The sequence below is a fragment of the Pongo abelii genome, chromosome 11 (assembly GCF_028885655.2).
Source record: "Pongo abelii isolate AG06213 chromosome 11, NHGRI_mPonAbe1-v2.0_pri, whole genome shotgun sequence".
Taxonomy (NCBI): Eukaryota; Metazoa; Chordata; class Mammalia; order Primates; family Hominidae; genus Pongo; species Pongo abelii.
In genome coordinates, this window is record NC_071996.2 from 19,274,404 (window position 1) to 19,291,287 (window position 16,884).

At 52.9% G+C, this 16,884-nt stretch overlaps 1 long non-coding RNA gene across 2 annotated transcripts; it reads left to right on the forward strand.

Moving 5' to 3' along the window:
- Positions 1 to 7,584: 7,584 nt before the first annotated feature.
- Positions 7,585 to 15,386, forward strand: LOC129057935 (uncharacterized). 2 transcript variants are annotated; one of them, XR_008522701.2, is made up of 4 exons: positions 7,585 to 8,223; positions 8,702 to 8,856; positions 13,058 to 13,163; positions 14,945 to 15,386. It is a non-coding gene; the product is annotated as an uncharacterized LOC129057935 (long non-coding RNA). The 2 variants fall into 2 exon arrangements; XR_008522702.2 differs by lacking the exon at positions 8,702 to 8,856.
- Positions 15,387 to 16,884: the final 1,498 nt, after the last annotated feature.

The window sequence follows — 16,884 nt, forward strand, 5'->3', positions numbered from 1 at the left end:
CAATGGTGCGATCTCCGCTCACCACAACCTCCGCCTCCTGGGTTCAAGTGATTCTCCTGCCTCAGCCTCCCGAGTAGCTGGGGTTACAGGCATGCACCACCATGCCCAGCTAATTTTGCATTTTTAGTAAAGATGGGGTTTCTCCATGTTGGTCAGGCTGGTCTCCAACTCCCGGCCTCAGGTGATCTGCCTGCCTCAGCCTCCCAAAGTGCTGGGATTACAGGTATGAACCGCCACACCCGGCCTCATTCACTCTTAAAAAAGAGAGAGAGAAATGTCCAGTTGGTATTCTAGGGAGATTTAAGAAAAGAAGGAAGGCCTCCAAAACAGGCTGTCATAAAAAACAAAATATCAGAGAATAAGAAAATCCTCTTGCAAACTTAATGCCCAATACCAAAACAACCAGCTTAATAGAGAGATGGGAAGATTTAAAACAAGAAAATATCTCAGAATATAGACGGGACCATTAGTGAAATAATAATAAACCCTACAATCTAGAAACTCCAACAACTGACCAATAAAAGTTTCAAAAACAAAGATCGAACAAAACGGAAGCAGGAACATTTATCCAAAAAGCAACACAGGAAAACTTGCTGGAGTTGAAGGAAAAAATCATTCTTTTGGACAAAAGAACCCATCCCTCATAAAGATACAAGCAGCACGGCCAGACGTCGGCCACCCAGATCCTGGGAGGTGACACAGGACACCACGAGGTTCTGGGCAGGAGTGTTTCTGTGGCTCTACAGTGCCTCACCAGGGCAGCTGGAAGAAAATGTGAGGGCACAACGGACTCTTTTTTAGAAACGCAGGATGAAAACAGTAACCCTAAGGCTCCCTTCCTTAGAAAGCAGTTGTTTATAGATTCCAGCAAAGTGAGAGGGAAAATCAGGAAACAAGGCATGGGATGAGGTAACAGTGGCTCCAATCCCAGGGACTGGTAACGGTAGTTCCAGGAGGGCAGCCATGGTCCAAGGACAGGCCCCAGGAAGGGACAGAGGACAGAGGCAGAGTTTTTAGAGGATGTAGAGAACTTTCAGAGAATGCGGGGGCTTTTAGAGAGTCCCTAGAAAAGCTACAGAAATCTTTAAAAATCTTGGGGGATGTAACAAAGACAGAACGCAAAAAGCAGGGATAATATAACAATAACAATTAAACAGCACCAGAAGCAGCCAGGAGTGGTGGCTGACGCCTGTAATCCCAGCACTTTGGGAGGCTGAGGTGGGCGGGTCACCTGAGGTCAGGCATTAGAGACCAGCCTGGCCAACATAGTGAAACCCCATCTCTACTAAATTGGCCGGGCATGGTGGCGGGCGCCTGTAATCCCAGCTGCTTGGGAGGCTGAGGCAGGAGAATCGCTTGAACCCAGGAGGCGGAGGTTGCAATGAGCTGAGATTGTGCCACTGCACTCCAGCCTGGGCAATAGAGTGAGACTCCATCTGAAAAAAAAAAAAATAGCACCAGAGGCCATGAAAAAAATTAGAAGAAAGGTATTATCCAAAGGTGCAAGAAGGTCAAGGAGAGTGTGGTGTGATCTGAGCAATCATCAGAGCGAAAGGGGGCTCTGCCTGCCTAGCACCCTAGTTCCCCTGCCACTGACCTGCAGAGGGCCCAGTGGGGGCCAAAGAGAAGGGAGAACCGTCCCAGCATAGACCTGGAAGCGTCCAGGGGAGGCAAAGGCCAGGTATTTGTTCTCAACTTTCGACTGGACCTGTGCACCAACATCACAGGAGCTCTAGCCCTGGGTGCAGACAGATCTAGCCCTGGGTGCAGACAGGTCAAGCCGAGGAGGTGCGGGGAGAGCCAGTGTTCTCAGCACCCCTGAGTGCAGCCTGAGCAACCTGCTTACCACAAAAGAGTGATCAGGAATGCTCCGGGACTTGGTCTGAGACTGCAAGGGGCCAGATGGAGGAACTGAGAACAGCAACAAGGAGAGCAGGTCTTAGAGCTGTGAGCTCCTAAATCCTCAACAGGCGAGGCTTCAAGCTCCCAGGTGGCTCTGTCAACCTAGACATGAGAACTGAAAACAGGGCAGCTTGGCATGGTCTCCCAGCAGCAGGCATGCCCTTCTGTCTCCCCACTCACTCTTGGCAACTGGGGCAAGCAGGACTTGCATTGCCACTACTATCCCCATGCCCTGGAACAGCCACCTCGCAGCGCTCTGCCACCTCCTGCCTCCACCAAAGCTCTGTGGTCCACACTCATTCCTCCATCAGCAAAGCTGGGGGCTCTGCCCTTCCAATACCATATACCCAGATCCAACCCCTTCTTCAGCACTGTGCTGCTGCCAGCTGGTCCACACCCGCCCTCATCTCCCGCCTCCGAACGCATTTCCATGCTTCCACCCTCCACACAGAGCATCTCCCGCACCACAGTGGCCAGAGTGATCATTGTATAAGGCAGGCCAGACCAGCACCCTGCTGGATCTACACACGGGAGTTGCCATCTCTCTCAGAGTAAGGCCCAAGTCCCTAGGCTGCCTATAAGGCCTGTACTTCTCCCACTCCTTCCCCAGGACTTCACTCTGGCTTCCTCACTGCTCCTCAGACAAGCCTCAGGGCCTTTGCACTGGCAGATCTCCCTTGAGACAGCCATTTGCCCAAATATAACACTCAGGGCTCATTCCTTGCCTCCTCCATCAGTCGGGAATGTATTGTCAATTCATAAGCAGGCACCAGCTCCAACTGCCCCTTATCATCCTTATTCGTGGAAATAAGATTAACTGGGATTAGCAGGTCTGTTTCCAGTGCAGAATATGGGAGCTGTCAAGAACCAGCAGTTTTCCACACCTGAGGGTGTGCACACTCACCAGGAAAGCCTGGCCACACTCACCCGAGGGCACCACCCCACCGTTCCTTGGGAGGGCCTGTGAGACAGGACGTGCCCCCTGCTGGGCTGGGAAAGGCCTCCCATGCACCCGAGTGCACCCGGGACTTCCGAGACCCAGAGCACTGCTTGTTTTTAGGCAGGGCTCTGAGTGGAAAGGGCTGTGCTGTGCCAAGCTCCTGGACTTGGTGCCCTCGGGGCCAGGGACGACTGCTCTGCACCACCGGGGCGTGCCAGAGTGACCTGAGACTCCATGCCTGGCTGAGAAAAGCCCTCTCCCCAGTGCCACTGTAAGTGCCCGGGCTTTGCCAGGCCTCCACACAGGCTGGCAGGCAAAGGTATTCTCAGCTGAGAAATCGCTGCGGCAACCATGGCAGGAGAAGGAACAGAACACGCAGGCGCAGGCTTCGGGCTGTCTCTCACCTCCCCCGCCCCCACAGCGCATCCCCGCCCCCCAGTCTGTCTGGCTTTGGGGTGTCCTCATTTCCCCCAGTCCCTCTCCCTCCCGCTCATTTTCCACCCTCTGCTCCTCCTGCTTAATTTCTTAAAATAGAAGAATTTTGAGAAACAAATTACAGACTAATGGCAGTGTCAATTCCCATGAGCTCAGGAAAATGTAGAATTTAATTTTAAGTCTGAGAGAGCTTATTTACAGACTGCCTTTTTTCCTTTGGGTCCCAACATCATGAGCAAGCTCAGTATGCCTGAGGAGGGAGTGGTGCAGTAGAGGTACTGATGAGGCCCGGTTTCAAAAGCCCACTCCCTCGCCCTGGGTGGGCGGCCACAGCCCTCACTTCCTGCACACTTCAGTCAATTTCAGAAGGAGCCTCAGCCACGTGCACCGTGCTCAGCAAACTGCGAGCTCGAGGGAGGCAAAGAGGGAGATTGCCCAACAACCTGAACCAGGAATTCCAGCCCAGAACCTCTTATCCAACTTGGCTGATATTGGACCTCACGTTTTAGGAGCTTTTCCAGAAGTCTGTGGCATTCATTCCTTCCTTCATTCATTCAGGCATGCATTTGATATTTACCAAGTCTTGCACTGTTTTAGGCCCTGGAGGTATAAAGTTTCCACCATCAGCAGCATATATTCTCCTGGGATGAGACAGAAGCAAAGCAAATATCCAAATAAATACACGTCAGTTGCAATGAACTGTCAAGAAGAAAAGCAAAGCAGTTAGTAGGCATTCAAGACTGGGGTGGGAGGGCTTGTCCAGAGAGGCTGGCCAGGGAGGACCTGGACCATGTAAACTTGAGCTGATCCTGGAAAGGAGTATACAGTGTGTCTGGGGAAGGCTGTCCGGGCAGAGAGAGCAGTGAGTGCAAAGGCCCCGGGCAGGAGCGTGCTCAGTATGTTCAGGAAACAAGGGGCCAATGTGGTCAAAGCAGGTGTGAGCCTGGGCCTGGGGTTTCCAAGAGAAGTGGGAGCTGCTGGAGGGTTGGGGCTGAAGAGGGGCAAGTCTGACTTGGCATTTGCTGTCGTGGAGGAAGAGGGTGGGTGCAGCCCCAGCCATCCCACCTGAACTCTTGCCCCAGGTCTGGCAGCCCCTGCCCCTCCTGGACTCCCGTGCTGTCCCCGCTCGGGAAGAGGGATCTGGCTGTGCCGGCCTGTGAGAAGCAGGATTTTCACAACAACTTTGGTAGGAGTCTGCAGAATGACCTCAAAGATATCCACATCCTAATCTGAGACTAGGACCACAAAACCTAAGAATGTCACCTTCCATGGCGAAAGGGACTCTGCAGGTGTGATACAGTCAAGGATCTTTGATGGCAAAATTACTGGGCTTATGGAAGTAACCCAATATAATCATAAGGGTCCTCATCAGAGGGGCGCAGAGGAGCCAGAGGAGATGCAGGACAGAAGTAGAGGTTGAAGGGATCTACATTGAAGATGGAGGGAGCTGTCAAGAACCAGCAGCTTTCCACACCTGAGGGTGTGCACACTCACCAGGAAAGCCTGGCCACACTCGCCACAGGGCCCAGCCTCCATTCCTTGGAAGGGCCTACGGGGCATCCCGCAGGGCCGAGAAAGGCCTCCCCAGCACACATTCTCATCCAAGTGTACCCGGGACTCCCAAGACCCAGAGCCTAGGAATGAGGGTGGCCTCTGGAACTGAGAAAGCCAAGGAACGCTCCCCTCAAGCCCTGGAGGAAACCAGCCCTGCTGACTCCTTTGCATCCTCTGAGCCTTGTTTCAGCCCTCTGGCCCCAGGACGGTGGGAGAGTAAATCTGCACTGTTTCAAGTTGTTTCAGGTTGGCAGCAATTTGTCACAACAGTGATAGAAAATTAGTACAGCCCTCTTAGATGGATTCCCTAGAAGCAGAGCCCGGGGCTAAGATCTGCAGGCCCAAGGTGTATTGACAGTGAGCTTTTCAGGAAGCACCATGAGACAGAGCAGAAGAAGCACAGGCAGGGAAGAGCCCAGCAAGGTGTGAGCTCAGGTGAGGCCCGTCACCACCCGCCAGGTCTGGGGAGACTCTGGGCTCAAGCACAGACTGCTCTGAATGGTTGGTCTCTCCTGGGTGGGAAGCTGTTCTCTGGGATCAGCAGACAGCAGGTGGGTGTGTGCTGCTCCTGAGGCAGGGGTGTAACCTCCCAGGCATGGCAGTGCTTGCTCCAGCAGTCCTGGGGAAGGGGCAGCCATGCACACATCCTCAATAGCAGCCAGGAGACACTGACCCCAATGGACACCTGCACCTGGCACAACCATACAATCGCCACCATCCACCAAGTAAGTATGCGCTATGATCCAGGCCCAAGTCTAGCAAAGAAGGTACAGGACTAACTTCCCTGGCCCTAACTGTAGTTCTGGGAAGCAAGAACTGTTAATACCCCCATTCAGGTGAGGAAACTGAGGCATAGAGAGGTTAGGTAAGCTGCCCAAGTGCTCATAGTTGGTGCTGGAGTGGGGTCCACACTGGCAGGAACCCCTGGTCCCTATGCTGGCCACCTCCTGCGGGTGGGCAGAAGATGGCACAGCCTGTGCTCAGAACGTGCTAGGTTGAGCACCTTCTTTCAGCATGTGGTAATTCCTTTTTTCCTCAGCTGGGGAAATAACACCACAGACATCCCTCAGTATCCACAGGGATAGGACCTGGGACCCCTGAGGATACCAAAATCCAGGGATTCCCAAGTCTCTGATACAAAATGGCATAGTATTTGCATATAATCTACACCTATCCTTCCAAGTACTTTAAATCATGTCTAGATTACTTGTAATACCAGATACAATGGAACTGCTATGTAAATGGTTGTTCTATTGCATTTTTATTGGTATTATTTTATTGTTGTATTGTTATTTTCATTACTTTTTCCTAATATTTTTTGTCTGCAGTTGGTTGAATCCATAGATGCGGAACCCAGGCATAAGGAGGTCCAACTGTACTTGTCTTAAAAGACTGATTCTTGGCAGGGCGCAGTGGCTCTCACCTGTAATCCCAGCACTTTGGGAGGCGGAGGTGGGCGGATCACAAGGTCAGGAGATCGAGACCATCCTGGCCAACATGGTGAGACCCCATCTCTACTAAAAAATACAAAAAAAACAGCTGGTTGTGGTGGCACGCACCTGTAATCCCAGCTACTCGGGAGCTGAGGCAGGAGAATCGCTTGAACCCGGGAGGCGGAGATTGCAATGATCTGAGAGCACGCCACTGCACTCCAGCCTGGTGACAGAGTGAGACTCTGTCTAAAAAAAAAAGAGAGAGAGAGAGAGACTGATTGTTTACAAAGAAAGGAAGGAGACTCATCACGATGTAACAGAGGTTATCTCTGAGTGATTTCTACTTTCCCTTTATACTTTTTCAGAGTTTCCAAATGTTCTTCAAACAGAGATTTGGAATGCAGACCAAAATGACGCATGTGTTTGGTGTCTCTGAATGGACAGGGCAGGAGAGGCCTCCCTTTGGAGAATCCACCAGCACCCTCGCTGGGACCTCTGTCCCTCACCCCAGCTGGGCCCCAGGTGCCTTCCTTGGGCTCTGGCCTGGGACCTGGGCCAGCCTCCCTGGGTGCCTGGGCTGTGAGGGGCAACTCTCAGGTGCTACCTGCCATGTCCCTTGTGAGGACCAGAGCAGGAAGGAGCCTGTGCAGGAACGAAAAGAAGGGTGAGGGAAGAGGCCATCATGGTCCTGCTGGGCTGGACCTGAGATGCAGCCATAATCCTGCCTTGAGTGTCCCCCAAACCCTCAAAACCAAGTTCCTTTTGATTTATTTTAGTCTACCTACTTTCCTGTCACATCTGATCCAAGCTATTTCTCATCCAGGGAGAGAGAAGAGGGGTACATGCTGCCCACCGTGTGTGCAGAGCCCTGGGCTGGGCGGTGGACAAGCGGGAATGTGGCTGTCCAGATGTCATGTGTCTCAACCATCCTGAGAGAGGGGGCTGTGGCCTGGCCCAGGCAAGGACACTGAGGCTCAGAGAGGTTAACATAATAGCCACATACACCCTAGCGGGCAGTCCTTTCCTGTTCCCTTACACTCTCCCACTCCGGGGACTACCCCTGGTCCCCCAGAATCGGGTCAGGAGCCCTCCTGAAAGGCTGTCTCTGAAATCCTCACACCAGGCTTCACCCCCAGGTTGAGCTAGACCAGCCACAAGGGCCTGAACATGGGCTGATGGCTGCGTGCCAAAGGCATGCCCTGTAGCCCGGCCCTGGGGTGTGCAGGCCAGCTGCTCTGTGTACCATGTGTCACAAGCAGGAAGACACAGAGGAAACGGGAAGGTCAGGGCTGACGTCAAAATGGGAGACCATGCAGTCACCCAGGGCCCTGTGCTCAGAAGGGCCCACAGGTGGTTCCAGGCTGTGCTGTCACCATCTTGAAGTTTGGAAGTTTTTGAACAGGGGTCCCTGCTTTTTCATTTTGCCCTGGGTCCCTCAGACATTACAGCCAGTCTGGGTGAGATGCTCAGGCCTCAGGGCTGTCTGCTTCAGCCCGGTGAGGATCACTGGGAGACAACACAAGCAGATGATGGGTGGTGGTTGTTTTCTCTCTTCCAAAAATGGACACAGCGATTCCAGTGAATAAAAGCTGCCCAACCTCCCATTCCTAAAGCTTGCTGGCAGGTTGGCTTCCAACCCTGCTGTGTGGCTGCATCCTCGGCTGCAGACAGGGCTCCGCGGCAAGGTCCCAGGCAGACCAAACCGGCCCTGGGCCTCCTCCGCTGTGGCAGGCCAGGCGCTTGGCTCTTCTGGGCTTTGGCCCCTCACTGTGGGGCCTGGGAAGCTCAGCAACATGCTGGCCATGGCGGCTACAGGGCAGGCGTTGGGTACAGTCTGCATCTGTGTCTCAGTCTGTGAATGGCAACCTAGCAGTTCCACCTACATGACGACACATGTAAAACAGTCCCGGGACCTCCTTCCTGCCAACGTCCCTCTCCCTGTTCCGGCAACGGACTAAGGTGAGCGCACCTGGGGAGGCAGCACCTGTGGAGGCTGGGCTTCGAACCCTGACCCCACCCACCCACCTGCCACCTTGTCTTCTAAGGCCAGAGGCAGGTCCTGGAGGTAGGCGGACACTCACCCACTTCTCCCGATTCCCAGGCACACTCAGCCCACCCAGGAGGGCAGGGGCCTGTGGTGGCAGTGGACCTGTGGTGTGTACACAGCCAGGTGTGTGGACAGTGTGGTGTGTGTGCTCACTCTCATACTCACACACTCACACCATAGAACTTTGGAACCTGCAGCCAGGACTGCCAACACCCACATGCGGAGCTCACAGCCAGGGGCTGTTCAGCCTCCACAGCAATCCCCACGTTCCCAGCAGCCCAGAAGCCCCTGAGACAGGCATGCCACTCTCTCCACAGCTCATCTTTTAATCCACATGTCTTGATTTTTTAATTTCTTGCATTTTAAATCTGCACTTTCCTCACATTTGAGGCCTAAGGTGGAGGGAGAATTACCCTATCCTGACACCAGCTCCAGGATGGGCACCAGACCAGCCCCTCGGCTCCCTGGGCCTCAGCTTCCCTGCTATGAGAGGATAGTGGTGTTGGAACATCAGAACCCACTGAGTTCAGCGAGACATGTCAGGAGTAAGTCTGGCAGGGCAGGGTGGACAGAGCCCCGTGGCACCAGGGCATGGGGCCAATCAGCTCCATCTTACTCCCCGCACCATGCGCCAAGTCCTCTGTACTGCCTGGCTTTCTGCCCTCTGATCTCTCTTGGTCACAGTGGCCCCAGCCAGCCTGGGGCCAAGGAGAGGAACATGGAGAGACTCCTGTTGCCTCCACACTCCCTTGGCCCCTAGCCCATCACACAGTGCTGGGAAGGCGGGGTCTTCAGACAATACCTATAGAATGAATGAATGAATGCCAGAGATGAGTGTGCCTCCCAGTCACATCCCAGAGGGAGTGCTGGCACTGCCACCCTCTCAGACGGGCCCTACAGACAGACAAGAACGTGCCTGGCACACTCAGGCCTCAGGTTTTCTCTTAGAGTCTGGAAGCCCAGAGTCCAGGGCCCCTGGGAGCCAGACACTGAGCCTGAAACACACCCTTCTGTGGACCCTCCAAGTGCCAGGATCATTTTATTCCAAGTGTCCCTCAGAACAGCGACACTCAGCCCGTCCACATGCATGGTCCCAAGGGTCACACGTGCTGTCTTGGAGCCTCGCAGGGCCTTTGCAGCTGACCATGCTTGCCAAGGTGGACAGCCTCAGATGGGCAGAGAGCAGCTGCCTCAGCCCCTACTCACACGGAGGCAGCGAGAGTCCCCTCCTTGGTCTGCAGTACTGCCTCTGGTTTCCCCCAGGGGGACCGACGGTGGTGGAGCTTCCCCTCCTCAAAAGCTCCCACAGGAAAGTAGGCTGAGTGGAGGGTCTGGATGCCATGGCAAAGAGCTCCCACAGCAGCGAGGGCGTGCACACACTGGACGGGCTCGCTGCCTCGGGGATGCTTCCTGGCCTGGTTTGCAGGGTACTCTGGCCCTCCTTAGCTGCATCTACAGCACCACCCCTTATCCTTTTGTGTGTGTGTGTGGGGGTGGGTGGGTGTGTGCTTGCGCACACACACACGCACTTGCACATCCTCAGGGGCACTTGTGCATGTGCATCCTCAAAGGCATGTGCTCGTGTGTGCATTCTCAAGAGCGTGTGTGTGCATCCTCACAGACTTGTACACGTGTGCATTCTCAAGAGCGTGTGTGTAGCATCCTCATGGCATGTGCATGTGTGCATTCTCACGAGCGTGTATGTGCATCCTCACAGGCATGTGCATGTGTGCATTCTCATGAGCGTCTGTGCATCCTCACAGACATGTGCCCATGTGCATCTTCATACACCCCATACACACTAAAGTTGCATGTGGACAACTTTGCAGGTGTGTGTGTGTGCATCCTCATAAGCATGCATGCACATGTATGGAACATGCACCCATGCTGGGCAATTAATTGATTCTAGGTACCACCATGGGAACAATATGTCTCTCTGTGTGGTCCAGAGCATCCAGGCCTCTTGCAGCTGTGCAGCTGTGGCTCGGCAGAGGCAGAAAGGGGGAGGGAAGGGATTGAGCGAGTACTGCGCGCTCACTGGAGCATCTGCAGGGCTTTCACTAGCACGTCTCCCTTCACCTCACACAAGCCCTAGAGCCGGACACTGGTCTCCACACTAAAGATAAGAGACTGAGACATGGAAACTCTGTAGTTGTCAAAGTTACAGACAAGGCGGGGCTTTCACCCACATTTATAAGACCACAAAACAACCCTGTCTGCCTGACAGCTCACACCCTCCCATGCCTCCCTGAGGGCTCCTTCTTCCCCCAAACACTTCTTAATCCTATATTGTTGCCATTTCTCCTCTTTCTTTTTTTAATAAAAATGTTAAGAAGGGAACATATTTATAATATTTTATAAATGGAAGAATCCATTTATAAGATATTAACAAATGGTTAAACTTTGGGAAGTTAGACTCTGTCTTGGGTTTTTGATAATAAATGTGAGCCCCTTTAATGAGGTGGATAAGACTACTTAACCCAATAAGAAAAAAGTCTCCCTTTTCTGCCTGTTTTCCCCTTGCCAAAAGCACAATAGAAGACTTCCAAATACCAGAGGTGACTCTATAGCATATGAAATAAAGTATGCAGTGGGGTGGAATAATTACAAGGGCCCTCCCTCCTTCCTTCTGCCCTTAAAATGCATTCTGTCAAGTGTGCTTTATTAAAGTAATCAAAATGTACTCAAATCCATTAGCCAGGTGCTCTCAAAATGTCAAAGACCAATTCTCTGATTAAAGCCATTTCTGCTGATCAACTCAGAGCCTGGGCATGGCTGCTGAACACCCAACTGGGCACCTGAGTGGAAGCCGCCAGGCCCTGGGCCTCTGCTGCCACTGCTGTAGTTGCTGACCAAGCTCAAGCTCTTGTCCCATGGAGGTGAGATAGCAGCCACCAGGCCGTGGCTCACTGGGCAGCAGGCAGGAGTCTCCACCTGCCCCAGCAGATGAAGCGTCTCCTGGACCTCGCTGCAGAGCCATGAGTACATGATTCTTGGTTCTGGGTTCAAACGCCTCACAGCCCAGTGTCTACCTGCACATTGCCCAGCATGTACAAGGGTCTGAAAAATGTCTTTGGACTTTGTTCATGCTTCACAAGGCTGAACCTGACTTGCACCACCCCTTGACAAGACCAGAACACAGCTGCTCTTCAACAACAAAAGCATAGGCAGCAAGAATTTCCATGTAATAAGACCTGCTTCCAGCCAGCAATTTACAAGCATCCCTGGGTGCACATGCACTTAATGTTCACAGTGACCCTCAATCCCGGAGATGCCTGCACTGACAGGCAGAAGCACTCTGCCATTTACTGGCTCTTTGTCAACTTGGGCCTAATTTGTTATGCATCAGTTTCCTCAACTGTGAAATGGACATGATAATAGTCTATAATGACACAGTTGTTTTGAGGAATAGATTGATTCATATGTCAGGCACATAGTAAGTTTTCAACATGATGAAAATGATAATAATGATGATAGTGATAACAATGATCATGGTGATGATGAGGTGATGAGCATGATGATAATGATGATGATGTAACGAGGTAATGATAGGTGATGGGAACGATGATGGTGATGATAATAATTATGGAGATGGTGATAATGATAGTGATGGTGATAGTGATGGTGAGGATGATGTGATGATGGTGACGATAATGATTATGGAGATGGTGATAATGACAGTGATAGTGATGGTGATGATGTGATCATGGTGACAATAATGATTATGGAGATGGTGATAATGACACTGATGGTGATGGTGGTGATAGTGATGGTGATGATGATGTGATGATGGTGATAATAATTGTGGAGATAGTGATAATGACAGTGATGGTGATGCTGGTGATAGTGATGATGATGATGATGTGATAATGGTGATGATAATAGTCATGGTGATGGTGACAATAATAGTGATGGTGATGATGATGATGGTGATGACTATTTTTATGGAGATGGTGATAATGACAGTGATGGTGATGGTGATGATAGTGATGGTCGTGATGATAATGATTATGGAGATGATGATAATGACAGTGATGGTGATGATGGTGATAGCGATGGTGGTGATGATAATGATTATGGAGATGGTGATAATGACAGTGATGGTGATGGTGATGTAATCACAGTGATTATAAAGGCGGTGATAATAATAGTGGTGGTAGTGTTGATGGTGATGATGGTGGTGGTGATGAGAATGATGGTGATAACAATGATGATTATGGTGATGATGCTTGTAGATCATATTATCTGTACCTTGTAAAATCCAGAGATATCAAGAAATTTCCTCAAGTTCTCAGAGCTGGTAAATGGATGAGGTCTGGCTTATTTCAAAGTCAGTGCTCCTTCTAAACACCCTGCTGCCTTTTCCTGGTTTTCATTTCAATTCTAAACTCACTTCTCATTCTTATTATTCCTTCAGCACCTTGACACAAGTCCTCCCCCATCCGTCACAATTTTATTCACTCTTCCTTTTTCGAGCATCCTTGCATCTGACCTTCCTCACACAACCCCAGAATAATGAGCTGCTGCAGGGGTGGAGCACTGGAATGTGAATAGCAGAACCTCCTCACATCCTGAACATCTGGGCTGCCACACTCTGAGGAGTTAATGAAATATGCAGAGGCTGCATGCTACAAATTGGGATTCAGAGGTCCCACCCACCCTTTCCTTTCAACTTCCTTTTTGAGAATTTAGTTCTCCAACATCAATTTCTGTTTGTGATAAATATTTAAGCACTTTGCCTTCCAGGCTTATAGCTCAAGGATGCTCTAAGCCGGCAGGCCCCAGAGCCTCTGGCCACCCCACATGGCCATCCTGGGCCCCACCGAGGGAAGACTCCTCCAGGATGGCTCAGGTAGGTGGCTTCTAATGTCCTCTATTCCCACAGCTGCTGCAAAGGACTACTCCCTTTGGCCTGTCCTCCATGTATAATCAAGGACCACACCCCAGCCCTGAGTGCCTCCCAAGTAGCTCTCCAACCCCCTGGTTACTCCCTCCCCATTGCTGGGCCACTGTTCACTTTGCTAAGCTGGCTGCCCCATCTCCTTCTCAGTTTCCATGCCTCCAGCCAACCTCTCTGCAATCCACAATCCTTCAGTTGTCAAATCCAAATCTGACCATATCACTCCCCAGCTTGAAGCTCCTCTATGGCCCCCATCTGCAAGAGAAAATTTAAACTTATTAACACACTACCCAGGCCCCTGTGCGACGTGTCTCATCTCCCAACTCCACGCCACCCTACCTTGTTGCCCAACATTGCTGACACACACACAGGTTGCACTTCTGGGCCTCGCCCTGCCTCCTCTCCTGGGCCTGCACCACTGCTGCCGGCACTCTGAGCTGGCCAGGGTCAGCGTCTCCAGGAGGCCTCCTTGACCTGATTCCACTGGAGCTCCCTGAGGCTAGACGGAGGCTTGCCACTGCATCTTCCAGCACAGCCTCCCCTGCATAGCACGACCCCGGCTCCATCTCCCTCACTGACTAGGCTCACCTAGGGCCCAGTGGGAGGTCAATAAGTGGTTGTCAAAGGAACTGGAGCAGGAGCACCATAGCAGCAGGTTGCAAGGCTGGAGAAGGCGCCCTGGGAGCCAAGCCCTGACGAGCCTGGTCTGGAGCCCAGTTCCACGCCCTCCCTGCCTCCTGACTCCCCAGGGCTGTTCAGGGCTCCCTGGCCTGGGCCCACCCTACCCCAGACCTGCCCCTTTAGCTCTTCTCCACCCTTTCTAGAATAAACGCATCTGGGATGCTTTGAATCCTCAGAAGCCTGCTCCTGGGCAGGCTATAGGAGCAGAGTCCATGGGTCGGGGCTGACCATAGAAGGACATTTAACCACTGGCACAGGAAGGGCCTGCCTGCCTGCATCACCCAGTGGCTGCCCCATCCAGCGGCATTCCAGTCAGGACCCTCTGACTCTGGACCAGGGAGCTAAAAGGCCCCTCTTGTCACAGCTGCATGATCCCAGTGCAGCCTGCACAAAACCCAGGCCATCAAGCTCAGAGAACAGGGCTGCATTTGTCCCAAGAACAGAGCAGGAGGTCTCTTCCAACATGGGTGAAAAGGCGACAGCCCCTCTTAGAGGAGGCCGTCCCAGCCACACTCACTTTGTCGGGGTGTAGGGCGTCCCACCACCCAGTGGTGCCCCACCGTAAGGAGGGTCCCTAGTGGCCCTGCCCATAGGTGACCAAGGAGGTGGAGCCTGCCAGGCCCTTCCTGGGCAAGTACCCTTGCTGCAAACCCTCCAGATTCTTCCTGCCAGGCTGTGTCAGCAGAGACTCAGGCCTCAGAGCTCTCCACCTTCCTTTCCTCCTCTCCGAGACAGGGCAGCCTGCAAATGCTGCTGAGTGATGGGAAGGAAGTCACTGCAGGAAAGGTCAGATGCCTACATGCCCTGATTGGCCTCCTGAAAAGCAGCTGCAGCTCTGCCTCACCATCAGTAGGGAAAAGAAGGCAGCCCAGCTCCCAGGAGGGCAGTGGGGGCTTGAACCCCAGCCCCTCAGCATGCCAAGGGCTGAGGGGGGAGTCCCCTTTCACCAGCTGTTCCCTGGTCCTCTGAAAGTCGAAAGTGAGAAAGACCAAGCGGTCCCACGGGGCACAAGACGGAGATGCCAGCCCTTTGCACTCTTACTTTCCCAACAGCTGTGCTGGGAAGGTCATATGAGGCCAGAGAAGTGCCTGCAGGAAGCTGATTTTGCACATCCCACCCTGCCTCCGCTGAATTCAGGAATGGAGACGTCAGGAATACTTGTGAACCAGAGCACTAAGCGGTCCAGGGCTCAGGGAAGTGGACACGCAAGATCCAAAAGAGAAACCCCACAGGGCAGTGACACTTGGGGTCAGAGGTGTGCTGGTCTCGCTGTCCCATCCTCTTTGGAGATCTGTCCATCTGCATTACTATTACTGAGGGAGGTGTGTCATCATCCCATTTAATAGATGAGAACATTGAGGCCAAGGAACCTGAGCCCATGCTTGAATCTAAAAGGTGCATGGTGGGTGGTAAGGAGCTAGGGCTGCCATTACTGGCAGTGTGCGGGGCTGGGCCGTGGAGCTCCCACGGTCTGGACTGCATGGCTGCCATCATAGGTGACCTCACAGGTGCCGCCGAGTGTACACCACCACCCATGGGGTCTCTGCCTGGAGCTCTGGCTGTGTCGCTGCATCAACATACTCAGCAGAGCTCCCTGCTGGGGACACTGTAGGCACTGAGGATATAACTGTTGACAAAGCAAACAAAATGCTGTTCACATGTTCACCTTGCAGTGGGGTGGACTCAAAATGCAAATGAACTGGGAAACACAAGCCAGGCCAGCTACGAACAAGTGCAATGGAGAAAAACAAGCAGGAAAAGGCAAAAAAGGAGGGCTGGGGGCCGTGGGGAGTTTGAGCACAGGTGAGACCTGATGTGACTCAGGTGTAACAGGTATAATCTCACAGGTGGGAGGCCCCAAAGTCATCCAGGCGAGAAGCTGGACGCTTGGCCCAGGGGTGAGTGGTGAAGGCCAGAGGGAGCAGAGGCCCAGTCCTGGCTGTGTATGGTGTTGGGGAGTGAGGGAAGAGCAAGGCCAAAAGGCTCTGGGTTTGGATCTGAGCCCCCGGAAAACGAGATGGCTTCACTGAGAGGAGATTCCTGGGACCCACCACCAACACCCAAGATCCTGTTTTCTTCCTTCTGGAAACCTGGAGGTGCTGTCAGGTCCTACGGTCTTCTGTGTGGGTCCCATGGGGCATGCCAAGAGCCCCTGCCAGAACCCAGGGCCAGGTCTGGTTGTCAGCCAGGAGTCCACCACAGCCTCCCTGTGGGACTTGGCCATGACAGATCTTCTCCAGTGTGTGGTTTTTGGAGCTCCTCCTGGGCCTTGGAGTCACTGACAGCAGGTTTGTGTGCTGGGAAGACACAACGGGAGAGCTGCTTCATCTTTCTGAGCTGCCACGGTGGGATGAGCTCTGGAGGACCTTCACCACCAGCCATTCCAGGGCCAGGGGTTCTTGTTTCTGCCAGCCCCAGGTCCCACACCTTGTCTTACCTGAGATGATGCCTGAGGAGGACAGGTACCAGCCACAGCTGACCGAGTGCATGAAGACCAAAGGCCTTCCTGGAAGGGGCCACTGAGGGGCAGGTCCACCAAGGGGCAGGGTCCACCCAGGGACAGGGTCCACCCAGGGACAGGGTCCACCCGGGGACCGGCTCATAGGGCTTCGGGTCACACTCAATCTCAGCAAATGCTTATCTCTACTGAAAATTCCACAAAAGCATTCGTGTTCTGCACTTTCCCATAATCAGCTTAGTGTTTTGCAGCCACGGCCGAGGCGGTGAAATGCTCTGGTGATTAGCTGCATGACTGGGGTAAAAGGTGAATGGCCTGTGTCTCACATCCAAATAAAGCCTCCCGCAGTTAGGGAAAGTATAAGCCATAGCCCACAGCTGCTCGGGTGCCCAGGACACCTTAAAGGCAGGAGCGTCGCCAGCCCTGGGTGACCACTGGGCTTTCTCCTCAAAGTTTCCATTTACCTCCCACACAGCTGTTCCTGGGGCCGGCTTGCTGGAGTAGAAATGAAAGGAAGGCAGCCACCGTCACAGC